This window comes from Eublepharis macularius, chromosome 1, assembly GCF_028583425.1.
Source record: "Eublepharis macularius isolate TG4126 chromosome 1, MPM_Emac_v1.0, whole genome shotgun sequence".
NCBI lineage: Eukaryota > Metazoa > Chordata > Lepidosauria > Squamata > Eublepharidae > Eublepharis > Eublepharis macularius.
The window spans coordinates 7,639,126-7,663,384 of record NC_072790.1 but is presented as its reverse complement, the minus strand read 5'-3'; the positions used below and the strand labels follow the sequence as shown (position 1 = coordinate 7,663,384).

The 24,259-nt window shown below is 42.7% G+C and overlaps 1 long non-coding RNA gene across 1 annotated transcript; it reads left to right on the top strand.

The window, feature by feature from the left end:
• The first annotated feature begins 5,160 nt into the window (after window positions 1-5,160).
• LOC129340170 (uncharacterized) lies at window positions 5,161-24,238 on the top strand. The gene is made up of 4 exons (XR_008598003.1): window positions 5,161-5,242; window positions 7,138-7,257; window positions 21,374-21,488; window positions 22,899-24,238. It is a non-coding gene; the product is annotated as an uncharacterized LOC129340170 (long non-coding RNA).
• Window positions 24,239-24,259: the final 21 nt, after the last annotated feature.

Genomic DNA, 24,259 nt, shown 5'->3' with positions numbered 1-24,259 from the left:
GGCATAACAGAGAGGCAGTGTAGTACAGTGGTTAGTGTCCTTCCCTCAGTTCTGCCACGGTGCAATTCTCTCCCCTCCCATAATGGGTTTGGACATACTGAAAACTTACTGCAGGCAGGATTGTGGGAGGGACAGTGAGGGAAGGACACTAACCACTGTACCACACTGCCTGTCTCTTATGCCATGAGCGGGAGAAGCCTTTTTGCAATGCTTCTTTTTCATGCTGAATGCTAGTAGAGCAGTGAGAGACAGTTTTAGTGTGCAGCTGCACACTGAAACTTATCTCACTGCTGCTCTAGCAATCTGTAAGAGAGGCAGCATTAATCAGTTATCCCTCCACTCGTGAGTATGCCTTTGGACGCACTCAGAACTTATTGCAGGCAAAACTTTGTGAAGAGGCAGGTTAGTGTCCAGGGAGACACTGAACACTCTCTCACTGCTCTATTAGCATTCTGCGCGAAAAAGAGCATTGCAAAAAGACTCATGGCATAACAGAGAGGCAGTGTAGTACAGTGGTTAGTGTCCTTCCCTCAGTTCAGCCACGGTGCAATTCTCTCCCCTCCCATAGTGGGTTTGGACATACTGAAAACTTACTGCAGGCAGGATTGTGGGAGGGACAGTGAGGGAAGGACACTAACCACTGTACCACACTGCCTCTCTCTTATGCCATGAGCGGGAGAAGCCTTTTTGCAATGCTTCTTTTTCATGTTGAATGCTAGTAGAGCAGTGAGAGACAGTTTTAGTGTGCAGGGGCACACTGAAACTTATCTCACTGCTGCTCTAGCAATCTGTAAGAGAGGCAGCATTAATCAGTGCTCCCTCCACTCATGAATATGCCTTTTTACACACTGAGAACATATTGCAGGCAAAACTTTGTGAAGAGGCAGGTTAGTGTCCAGGGAGACACTGAACACTCTCTCACTGCTCTATTAGCATTCTGCGCGAAAAAGAGCATTGCAAAAAGACTCATGGCATAACAGAGAGGCAGTGTAGTACAGTGGTTAGTGTCCTTCCCTCAGTTCAGCCACGGTGCAATTCTCTCCCCTCCCATAGTGGGTTTGGACATACTGAAAACTTACTGCAGGCAGGATTGTGGGAGGGACAGTGAGTGAAGGGCACTAACCACTGTACCACACTGCCTCTCTCTTATGCCATGAGCGGGAGAAGCCTTTTTGCAATGCTTCTTTTTCATGCTGAATGCTAGTAGAGCAGTGAGAGACAGTTTTAGTGTGCAGGGGCACACTGAAACTTATCTCACTGCTGCTCTAGCAATCTGTAAGAGAGGCAGCATTAATCAGTGCTCCCTCCACTCATGAATATGCCTTTTTACACACTGAGAACATATTGCAGGCAAAACTTTGTGAAGAGGCAGGTTAGTGTCCAGGGAGACACTGAACACTCTCTCACTGCTCTATTAGCATTCTGCGCGAAAAAGAGCATTGCAAAAAGACTCATGGCATAACAGAGAGGCAGTGTAGTACAGTGGTTAGTGTCCTTCCCACAGTTCTGCCACGGTGCAATTCTCTCCACTCCCATAGTGGGTTTGGACATACTGAAAACTTACTGCAGGCAGGATTGTGGGAGGGACAGTGAGGGAAGGACACTAACCACTGTACCACACTGCCTCTCTCTTATGCCATGAGCCGGAGAAGCCTTTTTGCAATGCTTCTTTTTCATGCTGAATGCTAGTAGAGCCGTGAGAGACAGTTTTAGTGTGCAGGGGCACACTGAAACTTATCTCACTGCTGCTCTAGCAATCTGTAAGAGAGGCAGCATTAATCAGTGCTCCCTCCACTCATGAGTATGCCTTTGGACGCACTCAGAACATATTGCAGGCAAAACTTTGTGATGAGGCAGGTTAGTGTCCAGGGAGACACTGAACACTCTCTCACTGCTCTATTAGCATTCTGCGCGAAAAAGAGCATTGCAAAAAGACTCATGGCATAACAGAGAGGCAGTGTAGTACAGTGGTTAGTGTCCTTCCCTCAGTTCTGCCACGGTGCAATTCTCTCCCCTCCCATAATGGGTTTGGACATACTGAAAACTTACTGCAGGCAGGATTGTGGGAGGGACAGTGAGGGAAGGACACTAACTACTGTACCACACTGCCTCTCTCTTATGCCATGAGCCGGAGAAGCCTTTTTGCAATAATTCTTTTTCATGCTGAATGCTAGTAGAGCAGTGAGAGACATTTTTAGTGTGCAGGGGCACACTGAAACTTATCTCACTGCTGCTCTAGCAATCTGTAAGAGAGGCAGCATTAATCATTGCTCCCTCCACTCATGAGTATGCCTTTGGACGCACTGAGAACATATTGCAGGCAAAACTTTGTGAAGAGGCAGGTTAGTGTCCAGGGAGACACTGAACACTCTCTCACTGCTCTATTAGCATTCTGCGCGAAAAAGAGCATTGCAAAAAGACTCATGGCATAACAGAGAGGCAGTGTAGTACAGTGGTTAGTGTCCTTCCCTCAGTTCTGCCACGGTGCAATTCTCTCCCCTCCCATAGTGGGTTTGGACATACTGAAAACTTACTGCAGGCAGGATTGTGGGAGGGACAGTGAGGGAAGTGCACTAACCACTGTACCACACTGCCTCTCTCTTATGCCATGAGCGGGAAAAGCCTTTTTGCAATGCTTCTTTTTCATGCTGAATGCTAGTAGAGCAGTGAGAGACAGTTTTAGTGTGCAGGGGCACACTGAAACTTATCTCACTGCTGCTCTAGCAATCTGTAAGAGAGGCAGCATTAATCAGTGCTCCCTCCACTCATGAATATGCCTTTTTACACACTGAGAACATATTGCAGGCAAAACTTTGTGAAGAGGCAGGTTAGTGTCCAGGGAGACACTGAACACTCTCTTACTGCTCTATTAGCATTCTGCGCGAAAAAGAGCATTGCAAAAAGACTCATGGCATAACAGAGAGGCAGTGTACTACAGTGGTTAGTGTCCTTCCCTCAGTTCTGCCACGGTGCAATTCTCTCCCCTCCCATAGTGGGTTTGGACATACTGAAAACTTACTGCAGGCAGGATTGTGGGAGGGACAGTGAGGGAAGGACACTAACCACTGTACCACACTGCCTGTCTCTTATGCCATGAGCGGGAGAAGCCTTTTTGCAATGCTTCTTTTTCATGCTGAATGCTAGTAGAGCCGTGAGAGACAGTTTTAGTGTGCAGGGGCACACTGAAACTTATCTCACTGCTGCTCTAGCAATCTGTAAGAGAGGCAGCATTAATCAATGCTCCCTCCACTCATGAGTATGCCTTTGGACACCCTCCGAACTTATTGCAGGCAAAACTTTGTGAAAAGGCAGGGTGGTATATTGGTTAGTGTCCAAGGAGACACTGAACACTCTCTCACTGCTCTATTATCATTCTGCATTAGTGTCTGTCCTGGGACACTAATATACCACACTTCTTCTTCACGCAGGCATGAGTGGAGGGAGCATTTACTAATGCTGCTTTTTTGGCAGATTGTTAGAGCAGCAGTGAGTTAAGTTTAAGTTCACCGATGTTCTAGAATTCTGCAAGAAAAGCAGCATTAATAAATGCTCCCTCCACTCAGGGCTCCATGAAGAGGCAGTGTGGTATAGTGGTTAGTGTCCAAGGTGACACTGAACATTTTCTCACTGCTCTAACTAACCACTAGACCACCCTGCCTCCTCTTTAAGCCATGAGTGGAGGGAGCATTTATAAATGCTGCTTTTCTTTCAGAATGCTAGAACAGCAGTGAGTTAAGGTTCCTTGTTTCCTTGCAAACTAAAACTTTCTCTCCTAAAATCCTGCCTTCAGTATGTTTTTAGTGTGTGCACATCCCCTGTGTGTGTGTGGGGGGGGGATAAATGCAGCCTGGCAGGACTGAGGGAAGGACACTAACCACTGTACGACACTGACTCTCTGTTATGCCATGAGCAGGAAAATTCTTTTTGTAATGCTCTTTTTCATGCAGAACACTGAGAAAATTTTCAATGTGTCCTTGGACGCTAACCATTATATCAAGCTGCCTCCTCATTCAGCCATTAATGGAGGAAGAATTTCTTAGTGCTGCTTTTCTTCCAGAATGCTAGAACAGCAGAGAGTTTAAGTTCCCGTGTGTCCTTGCACACTAAAACTGTCCCTCCTACAATCCTGCCTGCAACAAGTTTGTAGTATGTCCAAAGCTCCTGTGTGTGTGTGGGGGGGGGAGATTTGCAGCCTGGCAGAACTGAGGGAAGGACACTAACCACTGTACAACACTACCTTTCTGTTATGCCATGGGTGGAAAAGTTTTTTTGCATGCAGAATGCTAGTAGAACTGTGAGAGAATTTTCAACGTTTCCTTGGACAATAACCACTATACAACCCTGCCTCTTCATTAAGCCATGAGTGGAGGGAGAATTTATTAATGCAATAAGTTTTTATTATGTCCAAAGCCCCTGTGGGGGGGGGTGGCGATTTGCAGCCTGGCAGAACTGAGGAATGGGCACTAACTACTGTACCACACTGCCTCTCTGTCATGCCTTGAGTGGGAGAAGTCTTTTTGCAATGCTCTTTTTCATGCAGAATGCTAGTAGAGCAGTGAGAAAATGTTCAGTGTGTCCTATGACACTAACCTCTATACCACCCTGCCTGTCCTCCATTGTCCCCGCCCCAACCTTGTCAGGTAGGTTAGGCTGAGATGGTGTGGCTGGCCCAGGAATTCCGCTTGGGAGTCCCAGATCCTAGCCTGACATGCTATTTAATGCCTCTTTGTAGTGTAAAGAAACATGATCAAAATGATGGACGTGACAGGGCTCCTTCAAAACATAGCAAATCTATTCCAGCATTCCCCCTTCCAGGGGAGGAAGGCACAGCACATACTCACACCCTCCACAGGCTTCTGAAAGTTTTTTCTAGGGTAAAATTGGGCTTGTCTAAAAATGCCAGCGATGATCTCTGGAAGTTGAGGGCAGCAGTTCCTTCAGTCTTTTGAAACAGGGCTGTGGCAAGAAGCTAAAGAGCTTTCCCAGCCCCGCACTGCACTAAACTGTCCCTTTAATTCCTGAAGCAGCAGCTGCACGTGGTTTGAGCTTTTCTCTCTCCCTGCTAGTTGGTGGGCTTAGCAGGCCCCGCCCACATCTGGAGGCAGTTTGGTTCCTCTCAGGCTCCGTAGGAGAGGAGAGGCGGGGCCTGGGCTTTCTCTGGGACGTTTGTCTCCCTGCCTTAGAGCCGTTTGCCTTTTGAATGCGGTTTGAATTGCTGGGCTACATGTGAGCCTGTCTGGAGGTAGGAGCTCAAGCACAGGGTGTGCAGGGGCAGGGCTGGAGAGGGCAGGGGTCACTTGGGACCAGGAAGAGGGGCAATGGCAGACGGATCAGTGCTGGCTCTGCAGGCTTGGGGCATCTGAAAACTCACCCCCTGGCATGGGAAGCTTTTCTCCTGCCTTTGCCTCTCTCTCATCTGGAGTGGCTACAACAGGATGGGCACTGCTCTCTCGGCAGGCTTTGGGCATCTGAAAGCTCAGCCTCCCCCTGGCATGAGAAGCCGCTCCTTACATTTCTCATAGTAAGAGGGAGAAAGGCATGTTAAGATCCTCATGCCTGCTTTCTCCTGCTCAGTTTCTCTTTTTGTGGGGCTTTACATTGTAATGTTTTCATAATCTAATACTAACTGTGTCCAATGGAGGGGGGGTGTCTCCTATTGCAGGCTGGTTTTTGCTGAAAATTGAAAAGGGGCTGATTTAAGTACATGTTCAGAGGTTGCCATGTGCACAGATTGTAATGGCTTTGTTTATTATATCTCCTAGCCACCCCCACCCCAGGTCCTTTTCCTTTGAAAAAACCTTTTGTTGTGCAGCCAAGATCTTTATTTCTGAACCAGAGGAAAATAGTGTTGGAAACTTATCATGCGGCATGGCATGGTGGCAACTCGCCTCCTTGCATTTTTCTCAGGAATGAATCTCTCCCTCCCTCCCTCCCTCCCTCCCTCTCTCTCGGCACCTCCCCATACCTCATACCGGCAGTTTCAAAGGTATTAATTTTGAAGCCAGAGACAGGCCCCCTGCAAAGAGTCTTTCGTTTTCTACACAACTCTATTCCTTTGCCTTCTTTTGTCTCCCCACTCTCACAGTCTCAGATGCCATTTCTACATGTACCTTTTTAAGCAGATTGTCCCATTTCGCTTACATTGGCAGAGAATCTATAGGAGGATATGACTCTGTCTTTAAAGGTCCTGCTTATTTTAAAATAAGCTTTACACTTGAGATCATTCCGAAGGCATTGGGGGAACATGTGAATATCACATGGGGTCACAATATTTAATAGTAAAGTGGCCGAGCCATGCGGGTAGCTTTGAGATCAGCCTGTGACTGTCCTCATGCACAGTCAACTCCTCATGCACAGTCAACTAGCCTGCAGTCCTTGTACAGCAATCCTTATAGCTTTATTTCATTTATACCCTGCCTTCCTCCCCAAGGTGTTCTCGTTGACTCTTGTTTTATCCTCACAGCAACCCTGTGAGGCAGGTTAAGCTGAGAGTGTGCCAGGCCCAAAGTCATTCAGAAAGCTTCCATGGTAGAGAGAAGATTCAAACTTGGGTCTCTCAGATCCTGTAAACGCTCTACCCCACTGGGTCTCCCGTTCTCCTGGCTTTCCACAAACTGTACGAAAGTGAATTATCTAGGAGGAGGGTTTTTCTGTGGCTATGAAGGCTGTAATGTACCCAAACGGTTCTGAGAGATACTTTGGAAAAAGGATAGGGACCGTAGACTAAAGTGCTATCCCTTGCTCTCTCTCAGAGTTGAATGGGTGTTATAAGGGATGACAGGGAAAGCAAGGAAGCCGGGAGGCATAGAAAAGAATGTCTGTTCCTTCCCTTTTTAGTTTTAAGGTCATTTCTAGAGCCTTGGTGCTACTAAGGTCCAGTCTTTACTCTCAATCCCTCCACCCTCGAGTGAGGTCAAGATCTGGGCGGGACAGGCCATTTGTCTCCTATTTCCACCTCCTCCCCAGTTTCTCTTGCTAGATAATTGAAAGGATGCTGGAGTTACTCAGTCTCTCAAGAACAGGCCTTTCTCCGTGAAATACAGATGATGTTCTTCTTTCTGTTTCCACTTTTTTGCTTGGAAGTGAACTTTGAAACTGTCTACTGCCACATAAATATTTTCATTTTAAAACTTCCAGATGGATCAGAAGAAAGAAGCTCTTGCTGTACAAGAAAAGCCTGACCTTGAAAAGAAGAGAAGAGAAGGGAAGCGGAAGCCTTGCTTCAAAGCATGGCTTTAACTCCTGCTGCTCCTACGGGTAAGAATTACAATGAACACATATCCCATAAACGTCCCTCACCCATGCACAAGTGAACCTTGAAAGTTGGGTTGTTAATTCATGCTTATTTGATATTTGTTCATAATTGATTCAACTTATCCAGCATAACTTTTCAGAATGTACTTCTAAGTTGTGCTTTAAATTTGCAGTAGATGAAATGCAGATTGTACCGTTGATCTGTAATGTTTGTTTTATTTGAGTTATCGTGTGCTCGTTTTCATGCAGAATGCTCGTAGAACAGGGAGAAAATTTTCAGTGTATCCTTGGACACTAAGCACTATAACCACTAGCCAGTTTACGACACTGCCTCTCTGTTATGCCATGAGCAGGAGAAGCCTTTTTGCAATGCTCTTTTTCATGCAGAATGCTAGTAGAGCAGTGAGAGCATGTTCAGTGTGTCCTTGGACACTATCCGTTATACCACCCAGCCTCTTCATTAAGCCATGAGTGGAGGGACCGTTTGTTAATGCTGCTTTTTTTGAATGGTCATAGATGCAGTTAGCCGTGTTAGTCTGTGGTGGCAAAATCAAAAAGAGTCCAGTAGCACCTTTAAGACTAATCAATTTTATTGTGGCATAAGCTACAATATACCTGACACCTGACGAAGAAAACTTGATATTCGAAAGCTTATGCTACAATAAAATTGGTTAGTCTTAAAGGTGCTACTGGACTCTTTTTGATTTTGCTTTTCTTGAAGAATGCCTGAACAGCATTGAGAAGTTCCCATATGTGTTTACACACCAAAACTGTCCCTCCTACAATCCTGCCTGTAATTTTGTGTGTGTGTGGGGGGGGGAGACTGGCAGCCTTGCAGAAATGAGGGAAGGACAGTAACCACTTGCAACACTGCCTCTCTGTTATGCCGTGAGTGGGGAAAGACTTTTTGCAGCACTCTTTTTCATGCAGAATCCTAGGACAACAGTGAGATAGTTTTCAGTGTGTACTTGGACACTAACCACTGTACCATCCTGCCCCTTCATTAATCTATGACTGGAGGGAGCATTTAATTATGCTTCTCTTGGAGAATTCTAGAGCAACAGTGAGTTAAGTTTCAGTTTGTCTTTGGACACTAACCATTATACCACCTGGACTTTTCATTAAGCCATGAGTGGAGGGAGCGTTTATTGATGCTGCTTTTCTTACTGAATGCTAGAACATCAGTGAGTTAAGTTTCCGTGTGTCCTTGCACGCTAAAACTGTCCCTCCTACAATCCTGCCTGCAATAAGTTTTTAGTGCATCCACTTCCCCTATTGGTGGTGGTGGGGGGAGATTTGTAGCCTGGCAGTACTGAGGGAAGGGCACTAACCACTGTACCACACTGCCTCTCTGTTATGCCATGAGTGGGAGAAGCCTTTTTGCAATGCTTCTTTTTCAAGCAGAATGCTGGTAGAGCAGTGAGAATATGTTCAGTGTGTCCTTGGGCACTAACCACTATACCGCCCTGCCTCTTCTTTAAGCCATGAGTGGAGGGAGGATTTATTAATGCTGCTTTTCTTGCAGATTGCTAGAGCAGCAGCGAGTTAACTTTAAGTTCACCGACGTTCAAGATCTTTTTCCACCTGCAGCACCTCTAGTGTCATCTATCTCCTGATATGTGACTGCGACCAATTTTATGTTGGCTGCACCACATGCCCCCTGCGATTACGCATCCAGGAACATACCTCTAGATGTAGAGCTCAGAATATGGCATAACAGGGGCAGTGTGGCTCATTGGTTAGTGTCCTTTCCTCAGTTCTGCAAGGGTGTGAATCTCTGCGGCCCCACACAGGGGCTTTGGACATGCTGAAAACTTACTGCAGGCAGGATTGTGGGAGGGACAGTGAGGGAAGGACACTAACCACTGTACCACACTGCCTGTCTCTTATGCCATGAGCGGGAGAAGCCTTTTTGCAATGCTTCTTTTTCATGCTGAATGCTAGTAGAGCAGTGAGAGACAGTTTTAGTGTGCAGGGGCACACTGAAACTTATCTCACTGCTGCTCTAGCAATCTGTAAGAGAGGCAGCATTAATCAGTGCTCCCTCCACTCATGAGTATGCCTTTGGACACCCTCCGAACTTATTGCAGGCCCAACTTTGTGAAGAGGCAGGGTGGTATATTGGTTAGTGTCCAAGGAGACACTGAACACTCTCTCACTGCTCTACTAGCATTCTGCATTAGTGTCTGTCCTGGGACACTAATATACCACACTTCTTCTTCATGCAGCCATGAGTGGAGGGAGCATTTACTAATGCTGCTTTTCTTCATCCCCTACTGGATGGGTAATTGCAGCCTGGCAGGACTGAGGAAGGACACCAACCACTGTACTACACTGCCTCTCTGTCATGCTATGAGCAGGAGAAGTCTATTTGGAAAGCTTTTTCATTAAGAATGCTAGTAGAAAAGTGAGAAATTTTGAAAGTGTCCTTGAACACCAACCATTATACCACCCTGCCTCTTCATTAAGCCATAAATGGAGGAAGCATTTATTAGTGTTGCTTTTCTTGCAGAATGTTAGAGCAGCAGTGAGTTAAGGTTCTGTGTGTTCTTGCGCACTAAAACTGTCCCTCCTACAATCCTGCCTGCAACAAGTTCTGAGTATATTCAAAGCCACTGTGTGTGGGGGGGCGGGCAGAGATTTACACCCTTGCAGAACTGAGGGAAGGACACTAACCAATGTAGCGCACTGGCTCTCTGTTATGCTATGCGTGGAAGAAGCCCTTTTGCAATGCTTCCTTTTCATGCAGAATGCTAGTAGAACAGTGAGAATTTTCAGCGTGTCCTTGGGCACTAACCACTAGACCACCCTGCCTCGTCTTTAAGCCATGAGTGGAGGGAGCATTTATAAATGCTGCTTTTCTTTCAGAATGCTAGAGCAGCAGTGAGTTAAGGTTCCTTGTGTCCTTGCAAACTAAAACTTTCCCCCCTAAAATCCTGCCTTCAGTATGTTTTTAGTGTGTGCAAATCCCCTATGTGTGTGGGGGGGGGGGATAATTGCAGCCTGGCAGGACTGAGGGAAGGACACTAACCACTGTAGCACAGTGCCTCTCTGTTACACCACGCGTGGGGGAAGCCCTTTTGCAGTGATCTTTTTCATGCTGAATGCTAGTAGAGCAGTGAGAAAATTTTGAATGCGTCTTTGGACGCTAACCATTATACAAACCTGCCTCCTCATTAAGCCATGAGTGGAGGGAGCGTTTATTGATGCTGCTTTTCTTCCAGAATGCTAGAACAGCAGAGAGTTAAGTTCCCGTGTGTCCTTGCACACTAAAACTGTCCCTCCTACAATCCTGCCTGCAACAAGTTTGTAGTATGTCCACTTCCCCTATTGGTGGTGGTGGGGGGCGATTTGTAGCCTGGCAGTACTGAGGGAAGGACACTAACCACTGTACCACACTGCCTCTCTGTTATGCCATGAGTGGGAGAAGCCTTTGTGCAATGTTCTTTTTCAAGCAGAATGCTGGTAGAACAGTGAGAATTTTCAGTGTGTCCTTGGACACTAACCACTATACCGCCCTGCCTCTTCTTTAAGCCATGAGTGGAGGGAGCATTTATAAATGCTGCTTTTTTGGCAGATTGTTAGAGCAGCAGTGAGTAAAGTTTAAGTTCACCGATGTTCTAGAATTCTGCAAGAAAAGCAGCATTAATAAATGCTCCCTCCACTCAGGGCTCCATGAAGAGGCAGTGTGGTATAGTGGTTAGTGTCCAAGGTGACACTGAACATTTTCTCACTGCTCTACTAGCATTCTGCATGAAAAAGAGCATCGCAAAAAGGCTTTTCGCGCTCAGGGCATAACAGAGAGGCAGTGTAGTACAGTGGTTAGTGTCCTTCCCTCAGTTCTGCCACGGTGCAATTCTCTCCCCCTCCATAGGGGCTTTGGAGATACTCACTGCAGCTCTAGCATTCTGCAAGCAAAGTAGTATTAATAAATGCTCACTCTACTGATGGCTTGGTGAAGAGGCAGGGTGGTATAATGGTTAGTGTCCAAGGACAGAGTGAAAATTTTCTCACTCCTCTACTAGCTTTCTGCATGAAAAAGAACATTGCAAAAAGGCTTCTCCTGCTCATAGTATAACAGGGGCAGTGTGGTTCATTGCTTAGTGTCCTTTCCTCAGTTCTGCAAGGGTGTGAATCTCTACGGCCCCACACAGGGGCTTTGGACATACTGAAAACTTACTGCAGGCAGGATTGTAGGAGGGACAGTGAGGGAAGGACACTAACCACTGTACCACACTGCCTCTCTCTCATGCCATGAGCGGGAGAAGCCTTTTTGCAATGCTTCTTTTTCATGCTGAATGCTAGTAGAGCCGTGAGAGACAGTTTTAGTGTGCAGGGGCACACTGAAACTTATCTCACTGCTGCTCTAGCAATCTGTAAGAGAGGCAGCATTAATCAGTGCTCCCTCCACTCATGAGTATGCCTTTGGACACCCTCCGAACTTATTGCAGGCCCAACTTTGTGAAGAGGCAGGGTGGTATATTGGTTAGTGTCCAAGGAGACACTGAACACTCTCTCACTGCTCTACTAGCATTCTGCATTAGTGTCTGTCCTGGGACACTAATATACCACACTTCTTCTTCATGCAGCCATGAGTGGAGGGAGCATTTACTAATGCTGCTTTTCTTCATCCCCTACTGGATGGGTAATTGCAGCCTGGCAGGACTGAGGAAGGACACCAACCACTGTACTACACTGCCTCTCTGTCATGCTATGAGCAGGAGAAGTCTATTTGGAAAGCTTTTTCATTAAGAATGCTAGTAGAAAAGTGAGAAATTTTGAAAGTGTCCTTGAACACCAACCATTATACCACCCTGCCTCTTCATTAAGCCATAAATGGAGGAAGCATTTATTAGTGTTGCTTTTCTTGCAGAATGTTAGAGCAGCAGTGAGTTAAGGTTCTGTGTGTTCTTGCGCACTAAAACTGTCCCTCCTACAATCCTGCCTGCAACAAGTTCTGAGTATATTCAAAGCCACTGTGTGTGGGGGGGCGGGCAGAGATTTACACCCTTGCAGAACTGAGGGAAGGACACTAACCAATGTAGCGCACTGGCTCTCTGTTATGCTATGCGTGGAAGAAGCCCTTTTGCAATGCTTCCTTTTCATGCAGAATGCTAGTAGAACAGTGAGAATTTTCAGCGTGTCCTTGGGCACTAACCACTAGACCACCCTGCCTCGTCTTTAAGCCATGAGTGGAGGGAGCATTTATAAATGCTGCTTTTCTTTCAGAATGCTAGAGCAGCAGTGAGTTAAGGTTCCTTGTGTCCTTGCAAACTAAAACTTTCCCCCCTAAAATCCTGCCTTCAGTATGTTTTTAGTGTGTGCAAATCCCCTATGTGTGTGGGGGGGGGGGATAATTGCAGCCTGGCAGGACTGAGGGAAGGACACTAACCACTGTAGCACAGTGCCTCTCTGTTACACCACGCGTGGGGGAAGCCCTTTTGCAGTGATCTTTTTCATGCTGAATGCTAGTAGAGCAGTGAGAAAATTTTGAATGCGTCTTTGGACGCTAACCATTATACAAACCTGCCTCCTCATTAAGCCATGAGTGGAGGGAGCGTTTATTGATGCTGCTTTTCTTCCAGAATGCTAGAACAGCAGAGAGTTAAGTTCCCGTGTGTCCTTGCACACTAAAACTGTCCCTCCTACAATCCTGCCTGCAACAAGTTTGTAGTATGTCCACTTCCCCTATTGGTGGTGGTGGGGGGCGATTTGTAGCCTGGCAGTACTGAGGGAAGGACACTAACCACTGTACCACACTGCCTCTCTGTTATGCCATGAGTGGGAGAAGCCTTTGTGCAATGTTCTTTTTCAAGCAGAATGCTGGTAGAACAGTGAGAATTTTCAGTGTGTCCTTGGACACTAACCACTATACCGCCCTGCCTCTTCTTTAAGCCATGAGTGGAGGGAGCATTTATAAATGCTGCTTTTTTGGCAGATTGTTAGAGCAGCAGTGAGTAAAGTTTAAGTTCACCGATGTTCTAGAATTCTGCAAGAAAAGCAGCATTAATAAATGCTCCCTCCACTCAGGGCTCCATGAAGAGGCAGTGTGGTATAGTGGTTAGTGTCCAAGGTGACACTGAACATTTTCTCACTGCTCTACTAGCATTCTGCATGAAAAAGAGCATCGCAAAAAGGCTTTTCGCGCTCAGGGCATAACAGAGAGGCAGTGTAGTACAGTGGTTAGTGTCCTTCCCTCAGTTCTGCCACGGTGCAATTCTCTCCCCCTCCATAGGGGCTTTGGAGATACTCACTGCAGCTCTAGCATTCTGCAAGCAAAGTAGTATTAATAAATGCTCACTCTACTGATGGCTTGGTGAAGAGGCAGGGTTGTATAATGGTTAGTGTCCAAGGACAGAGTGAAAATTTTCTCACTCCTCTACTAGCTTTCTGCATGAAAAAGAACATTGCAAAAAGGCTTCTCCTGCTCATAGTATAACAGGGGCAGTGTGGTTCATTGGTTAGTGTCCTTTCCTCAGTTCTGCAAGGGTGTGAATCTCTACGGCCCCACACAGGGGCTTTGGACATACTGAAAACTTACTGCAGGCAGGATTGTAGGAGGGACAGTGAGGGAAGGACACTAACCACTGTACCACACTGCCTCTCTCTCATGCCATGAGCGGGAGAAGCCTTTTTGCAATGCTTCTTTTTCATGCTGAATGCTAGTAGAGCCGTGAGAGACAGTTTTAGTGTGCAGGGGCACACTGAAACTTATCTCACTGCTGCTCTAGCAATCTGTAAGAGAGGCAGCATTAATTAATGCTCCCTCCACTCATGAGTATGCCTTTGGACACCCTCCGAACTTATTGCAGGCAAAACTTTGTGAAAAGGCAGGGTGGTATATTGGTTAGTGTCCAAGGAGACACTGAACACTCTCTCACTGCTCTACTAGCATTCTGCATTAGTGTCTGTCCTGGGACACTAATATACCACACTTCTTCTTCACGCAGGCATGAGTGGAGGGAGCATTTACTAATGCTGCTTTTCTTCATCCCCTACTGGATGGGTAATTGCAGCCTGGCAGGACTGAGGAAGGACACTAACCACTGTACTACACTGCCTCTCTGTCATGCTATGAGCAGGAGAAGTCTATTTGGAAAGCTTTTTCATTAAGAATGCTAGTAGAGGGGGGCGTGGCGTCGCTGACTCCGGGATGGACGCGTGCTGAAAGATCTCCGCTCCTCCCAGCCCCCAATTCTCCATATAAAGCTACACAACATTACTTTTGATTGCTATATTATGAAAAATAACAACGCTAAGAAGAGAAAGAACATAGTGAAAGCAGCTAAAAACTTACAGCCGCTTTTTTCGGCGCCTAAGGAGAGAATGCAGAGCGAGGAAGTAAAAATGGAGAGATCCAAAATGGCGGACGGACTACCTTCTCATGCGAGCGAAAAGGTACACAATGCTAATATAACCCTAGATCCTCAGCTCAATAAACTAAAGAATGAAATCCTAGAACAAATCGCTAAACTGATTGCCCCACTAACGGCACAACTGGCTGAAATAAAAGTGGACTTGCAAGCAACAAGTCTAAAAGCAGATAAAGCTTTAGATGCAAGTTCCTCGACACAGAGAGAAGTGAGCTTACTGCGTGAGGCTTTTGAAAACCAGCAAGAAAGACTGATTAACCTAGAAGTTAATATGAGACAGAATCACTTGAAGCTGAGGGGAATTGATGAACTTTTGTTACCAAAGGAAGATTTAATACCTGTAATCTCAAGATGGCTTGTAAAGCATCTGGAACTAGAAGAAGGGGTAAACACCCTAATTACAAAAGCCTACCGAATCGGAACTCCTAAGCAATATAAGAACAGACCTGTGCCAAGAGACATAATCATAGAGATACCTGATCAAAAAATAAAGATGAAAATAATTGAAACAGCTAAAATATCAGGCTCAATATTGTTCAATGGAACCCCAGTGCAAATATATACTGATTTACCGAGAGAAGCATTATTAATAAGGAAAGAACTGAAACCTATCACAGACGCGCTGAGGAAAGCTAACATCAGATATAAGTGGATAAATCATGTCAAGATATTAGTGATTTTGAACGGGAAACATCATGTTGCTACGAACTTAAGGAATGGAACAGAACTCTTGAATAACATCGGCGTGGAGATACCCATGGAGACAAGCAAGCAAAATCAGAAGAGAAAATTGACGGACATGTTTTCTCCACAGAAGGGAAGTAAGATCCCGATAAGAAATGCCTAGCAGTCCTTGGAGGACAAGAACTTTTAATTGAATTAATCAGCTATTGTTGTGTCTTATATATTATAATTAAGACAAATGGAGATTGGGGGTGGGGGGGGAGAGGGAGGGCTTCAACACAGCTCCGTGGTATTAGAACTTTTCATTTGGAAAATTACTTTCCAAAACTGTGGCGTGCAGTCAACGACCCAGTTTGAAAGTTCTACGAAATAGCTGGTAGCATGTAACTTGATTGTTAAAAGGTTATTGAGTTAAGAGAGTTTATAAAGATATTTGATATCCTAGGGGTAAAGGGAGGGGAGGGTGGGGGAGATTTAGGGATTTACGCTTATTAATAACACAAATCTCAAGAACTAGGGGAAGGAAGGGAAAGGTTGTATAGTTTAGTATAGTACAGGAGGTAACAAGTTTATAAGGAAGCTCACAAAATTCATATATTTACTTAATTATATCTTTAAAAAAAATAAAATTAATAAAAAAAAATTAAAAAAAATATTAAAATAGGGAAAACCATAAGGAAAAACTTCAGAAAAACAAAACAAAACAAATAAACAAAAAAAAATACCCATAGTTAGGATATAGGGATTAGTTATGTGTTTGTGAAAGAAGAGAGTGGAATTAAAATAGAGTGCTAAATTGTATGTCTTTTACTGTTTGATATTATTGTAGTAGATTGGTACTTGTGTTATATAAGAGAAGCAGTATTATATATACCAAATCATGGCTTCTAAATTTAAAATGACCACTCTAAATGTAAGAGGTTTGGGAAATCCTATAAAGCGGAGAAGAGTTATTTCATTGTTGGCCAAAACTAAATCTCAGGTAATTTTTCTACAGGAAACTCATGCTAAAAATAATGATACAGATATTTTAAAGGCAAGCTGGATTCATTCACAATACTATGCAGCAGGTAACTCCAAATCGAGGGGGGTGGCAATACTATTTACAAAGGATCTTCTATTTCAACATAAAAAAACCCTCAAAGATCCTAAAGGAAGATTCATCTTTGTTAAAGGTTTAATTCAAGAACAAATCTACACCTTCGCATCCATTTATGCCCCTAATAATCAACAATTAAATTTCATTGAAGAAACACTAGGAAAACTGGAGAAATTTCAGGAAGGTCATCTCATAGTAGGGGGGGACCTAAACTACATAATGGATTACAAATGGGACAGATCACACTTTGAGAAAAGAACCACTCAAAAAGATAGAAAGACAAAGTTGCCACCCATCTTACAAAGACACAACCTTATTGACATATGGAGACATCTACATGTAGGGGAAAAGGATTATACTTATTACTCTCAAAGGCACAACTCATATACTAGGATTGACTTTATTTTAGTCTCTGATTCAATGCTTGAGCAAGCGATTGATTCCCAAATAGGATCGTGTCTAATCTCTGATCACTCTTGGGTCAATGTTTTAATAGCTTCAGAAATACCAAAACAGTGCTCCAAACAATGGTGTTTACCGAAACATTTACTTTATAATCACCAAGCAGCTAAAGAAATAGAAAGAATCCTAGAAAGAGCCATAGCTGATAATAACTCTGAAGAAATAAAGGCTAATATACTCTGGGATACGATTAAGACAGTATCAAGAGGACATATTATAGCGCTTTCAGCGAATATAAACAAAGAAAAATTAAAATATAGACAGGATTTAGCAGAATCCATTAAAAGTTTGGAGGAAGAACATAAAATGACAGGGAGCAAAAAAACGTACCAAACATTAACTGCCCAACGTAAAATTTTAGAAACGCTTGACAGTAACAGTGTACATAGAAGTTTAATTAAGTCTAAGCAAAGATATTGGTTTAATACCCCAAAAGCCCTAAGAACTCTATCGAATAAAATAAAACAAAAAAATTTGAAAAATAACATTCACCTACTCCAAGACGAAAACAAAGTAAATCGCCATGATTCCAAATCAATTTTGCAAGTATTTAGAGAATTTTACACGAATTTGTATTCATCAATAAACCCCAAACAAACTAAGATTATGGATTTTCTACACTCACTTAAAAATGTAAAGAAATTGGAAGAGAACCATAGATTAATTTTAGAAAAACCTATCTCCTTACAGGAAACCCTAGAAGCAATTAAGTTAGCCAGAAATAACAAAGCCACGGGACCTGATGGATACCCATCAGAGTTCTATAAAAAATATGCTACATTGCTAGCTCAATATCTAACTAATACTTGCAATTTAGTTTTGGATGAATGTAAATTACCCCCTACCTGGAATATGGCCGATATAGTAGTTATACATAAACAAGGAAAAGACCCAACAAAAGCTGATTCATATAGACCAATATCACTTCTCAATCATGATTATAAATTATTTACATCTATATTGGTCCGACGTTTAAACTCATTCATAAGCAATTATATCCATAATAATCAGGCAGGTTTTATACCCAAAAGAGAAATTACAGACAATATTTATAAAACTTTAAATTTGATTGAGTATTGCAAAAATAACAGGACTGAAGCATTGTTTCTTTCTTTAGATATCCAAAAAGCATTTGATTCGGTTGAGAAAAAATACTTATGTAGCACCCTTCAATTTCTAGGCTTTGGTGAGAAATTCCTAAACACTATTGGAGCAATATATTCGCAACCTACAGCTAATATTAGACTTAATGGTCTACATTCAGAAAAAATTGTAATTAATAGAGGCACTAGACAGGGCTGTCCGCTATCTCCCATGCTCTTTGCTATAGCTTTGGAACTCTTCGCAGTAGCTTTAAGGGAAAATGAAAATATACTTGGAATCCCTATTAAAGATAGTTCCTTTAAAATCTCACTTTTCGCTGATGACATGCTAATTTATTTAACTAACCCAACAACCTCAATGACATATCTCCACCCCTTGTTAACTGAATTTGGTGCTATATCTGGCCTGATTGTTAATCAATCAAAATCACAAATCCTTCCTATCAATCTCTCTAAAAGTACTGAAAACATAATTTGTAAACAGTATAAATATCAATGGGCCTCAAATCATTTAACTTACCTCGGCATTAATATTACTTCCAAATTAAACGACCTTATCAAATTGAATCACCAAAGAATAGCTAACCAAATTAAAGCAGAAATCGTCAATTGGAATAAACTAAAACTTAGCTGGTTCGATAGATTTCATCTAATAAAATCATTTATATTACCTAAGTTTCTTTTCGTTTTCAGAGCAATCCCAATAACAATTCCCATAACGCTAATTACTCAATGGCAAACAATGATCAATAGTTTCTTATGGCAAAACAAACACCCAAGAATTTCTTATTCCACATTGAGACGAAAATCTAGAGACGGAGGTTTTAATTACCCAGATCTCAATTTATACCAAGCAGCAATTAGACTTCTAAACTTACTCCAACTCATCTCTGTGGAAACTACAGCAGAATGGATTACCCTTTTCAATACTCAATTGGACAAATCCTCCTTCAATGATTTAATATGGAACAAACAAATAAATAGACCCAAAAGCATTAACAAAAATACGTTTTTATTAGCAATTTTGCAGACATGGGACAAATTTAAAGCTAAACTTATTCCAGAAAAATCCAGATTCTCCTCATTTGTTAGTCTTGGTTCCCTCCAGGTCAAGAATCAGATTTCATAAATATATTTCAACAGGCTAAGATGACAAGATTAATTGATATAGCTACAAATTCAGGCCTGATGGAGAAATCAGAAATAGAAGACAAATTAATGCAAAAACTGTTATGGTTTAGATACTTACAGATTAAAAATATGATGGAACAAATAGGCATAAAATCAATAATGAAAACTCCCCTGACGGAATTTGAAATGATAATACGATCTTATACAGTTCAAAAAAAAAGGAATGATCTCCATACTTTACACTACATTACTGAACACACTGAACAAAAAGCAAATTCTTTGCCAATCCAGCTGGGCCAAAGATTGTAATATAGATCAATCTCTTGAGACATGGAATAAGATTTGGACTTCAACTATATTTAGATCAAACGTTACCCTAACTGAGCTGCAAACATTTAAGATTATTCACAGGTGGTATTTTACGCCTAAGAGACTATCCTATATATATCCATCAGCTTCCCCAAAATGCTGGAAAAACTGTGGAGAGACGGGCACGTTTGCCCATTGTTGGTGGGGCTGCCCTTTTATTAAAAGCTATTGGGAGAAAGTGACTGAATCAATCAGAACAATTACAGGATATGAAGTCCCTTTGGATCCCAAAATCATTTTTTTAGATCAATGGGATGACTTAGCTATACCTATGATTAGAAAAGAATTGTTTGCAACCCTTTTCGTAGTAGCAAAGAATGAGATAGCGTTGGTCTGGAAGAAAGATCATGCACCCTCTGTAGATTCATGGCTTGAAAAAGTGTGGAATCACTTCATAATGGAAAAAACCCATAATGACCTTTACATAGCTGAACAGTTTCCTGTGAATTCCAAGTTCATGGAAAAATGGCTTCCATTCTTTGAATATGTTGATAAAAATAATATCCAGCCTAGATCAAAAATACTTCAATTACTCTCTCTAGAACCTTTACATTATAGCTTATATGTTTTGTTGAACTATATAGCTCTTAACTGTATGTACTTAACTCCCTCCTGTATCACAATAGTTCTGTACTGGTTAATGTTTTGATTTATATGTGTACGTTTGTATGTTGTAATGGTTTATCTGCAATAAAAGTTTAAAAAATCAAAAAAAAAAAAAGAATGCTAGTAGAAAAGTGAGAAATTTTGAAAGTGTCCTTGAACACCAACCATTATACCACCCTGCCTCTTCATTAAGCCATAAATGGAGGAAGCATTTATTAGTGTTGCTTTTCTTGCAGAATGTTAGAGCAGCAGTGAGTTAAGGTTCTGTGTGTTCTTGCGCACTAAAACTGTCCCTCCTACAATCCTGCCTGCAACAAGTTCTGAGTATATTCAAAGCCACTGTGTGTGGGGGGGCGGGCAGAGATTTACACCCTTGCAGAACTGAGGGAAGGACACTAACCAATGTAGCGCACTGGCTCTCTGTTATGCTATGCGTGGAAGAAGCCCTTTTGCAATGCTTCCTTTTCATGCAGAATGCTAGTAGAACAGTGAGAATTTTCAGCGTGTCCTTGGGCACTAACCACTAGACCACCCTGCCTCGTCTTTAAGCCATGAGTGGAGGGAGCATTTATAAATGCTGCTTTTCTTTCAGAATGCTAGAGCAGCAGTGAGTTAAGGTTCCTTGTGTCCTTGCAAACTAAAACTTTCCCCCCTAAAATCCTGCCTTCAGTATGTTTTTAGTGTGTGCAAATCCCCTATGTGTGTGGGGGGGGGGATAATTGCAGCCTGGCAGGACTGAGGGAAGGACACTAACCACTGTACTACACTGCCTCTCTGTTATGCCATGAGCAGGAAAATTCTTTTTGTAATGCTCTTTTTCATGCAGAACACTGAGAATATTTTCAATGTGTCCTTGGACGCTAACCATTATATCAAGCTGCCTCCTCATTCAGCCATTAATGGAGGAAGAATTTCTTAGTGCTGCTTTTCTTCCAGAATGCTAGAACAGCAGAGAGTTTAAGTTTCAGTGTGTCCTTGCACACTAAAACTGTCCCTCCTACAATCCTGCCTGCAACAAGTTTTTAGTATGTCCAAAGCTCCTGTGTGTGTGTGGGGGGGGAAGATTTGCAGCCTGGCAGAACTGAGGGAAAGACACTAACAACTGTACAACACTACCTTGCTGTTATGCCATGGGTGGAAATTGTCCCCACACCAACCTTGTCAGGTAGGTTAGGTTTTCGCGAATCACAGTTCTCGTCAGATGCATCTAACATGGCTGGATCTATTTTTACTCAGGAGAGAGATTGAAACTATCTGCTGCCACATAAATATTTTCATTTTAAAACTTGCAGATGGATCAGAGGAAAGAAGCTCTTGCTGTACAAGAAAAGCCTGACCTTGAAAAGAAGAGAAGGGAAGCAGAAGCCTTGCTTCAAAGCATGGCTTTAACTCCTGCTGCTCCTATGGGTAAGAATAACAATACACACACATCCCGTAGATGTCCCTCCCCCGTGCACAAGTGTACCTTGAAAGTTCATGCTTGTATTTGTTATTTGTTCATAATTGCTGCAACTTATCCCACATAACTTTTCAGAATGTACTGCTATGTTGGAGTTTAAATTTGCAATAGATTAATAACAGATTGTGCAGTTGATGCATAATGTTTGTTTTATTTGAGTTATCATCTGGTCAGTGTTTAAAGGTTTATCTATGGAAAACTTCATGCACTTCAGTATTACATGTGTTAAGCAAATAAAAGCAGGAATCTTTAAGGTAAAATTGCAAGAGAATCTCATGGTTAGCAGCTAACTGTTGCCATTCTTTTTCTTTACTAAGCGTCTTCTAGACAAGTAATTGAATACCTTAAAAGGGTAATCGAGCAGATGTAACCTAGACGTAGGAACGCTTCAGTTCTTCCTGAACTGAAAATATATTTTAGCTGAAATTTAGACATTAATGTTCTGTATGCTATAAGGCATCGAAGGTAATATTTCCAAAACACCTGGAGTAACTTTTGCATTGACATACAGTTAAGCTCCTGAAAATTCAGACTGTTTCTTGCCAAGGCCTATAGCCAGCCTTATTTTTAAAGGGGGAGTCGCCCAAGAGGGGCATCACAGAATTGTGAGTGACTCCCTAAAGGCTTGTTTCAGGTGGATGGATACCTGCGTTGGTCTGTAGCAGAAGAGCAAGATGTGGGAACTTGTGAGTCTTTTTCTGATTTTTCAGGCTTGGCCAACTTTTTAACTACCCAAAATAAAGGTGTGCCTTAAAGTGGACAACGAAAAAGACAACTTACTTTACTGCTTTAAGAAAATAATAATACCAGACAGAGGGTACCATAATTAGAAGACTGGTGAAGAGTAAACAGCATAAAGAGAATTCAACAGTTACATCTTTTACTAAAAATAAAGCTGAATTGTTCTTGATCATGAGATCCTTTATTGGCATGTAAAAAAATTTAAATACAGAGACTCCATACAAAATGAAATTAAAATACAGATAAGAGCAGGGCAACAGTGCAGCAAAAGCAGTGCAGAATATCACTTGTCTGGGCGTATAGCCATGGCACTGTAGAGGAACTTAGGTACCATTTCCGTTATTTTCCCATCTGGATTATCAAGCAGGAACCGAATATTAAAATCATCAGAAAACTCTGAAAGTTGCGCTAATAAAGGATGTAGAAGATCCCGGTGTAGGATCTTCTGATTGAACATGAGAAAGGCTTCTGTTTTTCTCAGAAGCTTGCACACAATGTGGTATCTTTTTTAGTTATAAAAAGATAAATACGAAACACTCTTTGGTGTTTGATCGCGATCCTGGTCTAGTATAGGTATAAGCAAGTTTTGTTTTCTTTCCTTGAAACTTCTCTGACAGGATCCTGCAGGTGAGAAGAGGACTGTGTACGGCAGTGCATCTTCTTTGTGTCACCAGCTTGTTTGACACCAGAGCGTGTGGCATTTGAAGTCTGAACTCAGCTACCCCCTGGAAACCGTGCCGTGAGATGTTTTCCACTCACCCCAATCCATTTTTTCAGCTACAGGAGGGTTGAAAGGACGCACGTTATGTAGTCCTTTTCATTGTTTCCAAGCCTACCAATTCTCGATACACTTCACTAAATTTTGCATTGGGCACCATTTCCAAGGAGCAAGGCAGCATGTAGACACTGTAAAGAAATAAAATGTTTCGTAGAGTGCCAGTGTAGTGTGGTGCTCAGAATATTGAGGAAGGCCCTGTGAAAGCAGGCTTAAATTTCTGCCCTGGCTGGCCTTGGACTCTCTCAGCCTAACCTTCCTCACAGGGATGTTTAGGTGACTAAAATATATTGTGCTTCCCTGCATTCCTTGGCCTTATGCTCACATATCAGTACATTTATGTAGTACTCTATGTTTAATTACAATTCTCAGAAACCCAAAATTTCTGTGACGCCCTGACATCTACAACCTGACAAAGACTTCTGTTTTGTTTTTAAGAAATATAATAAATCATAGAGTGCCAGTGTAGTGCAGTGGTCAGAATACTGAGGAAGAATCTGGGAAAACAGGCTTAAATTCCTGCTCTGCCCTGGCTGATCTTGGACAGATCCCACTCTCTCGGCCTAACTTACCTCACAGGAATGATGTGATGATAAAAATATACTGTACTTCCCTGCATTTCCTGGCCTTACGCTAACATGTTTGTACATACGTGGTGCTCTTGTCATGTTGCTGTTCTCTGTTTTTTGTAAAATCTGTTCAATTGAATTCTAAGAATCAGCTTTCCTCTTTAAAGAGTGAGCTGGCCTTGACACGAAATGTGAACGAGTATGGAACGAGTATGTGAACAAGTCTCGCTACTGGCCTCAAACCCAGACTTTGCACGCTGGGTTTATAGTGGTCTTTCAGAGCACTAATTGAGTGATGTTGGCCTTTAAAACCAGGTTTCTCCTTGAGAAACAAGCATGTCTTGATAACGGTCAGCGGGATTGATTTGATGAAGAAAGCGCTTATTAAACGCTAAACATTTTGGCTTTAACTTAATCTCTTTCTCCACATAGAAACCACATCTGAGGGTGTGATATGCTCCAGAGCGACAGCAGCCTCGTCGTGTGATGCAGATTAGTCCAAGGCTTCACTTTATGCTTTCCACCGGCACAACATCTCCCGAGTGAAACAGGCGCAAGTAGCGTATAATGTGGATGGTGATCCTTCAGGCATTTCATCCTTGTCATTAGGACATCGAGCTCTAGTTACAGGGAG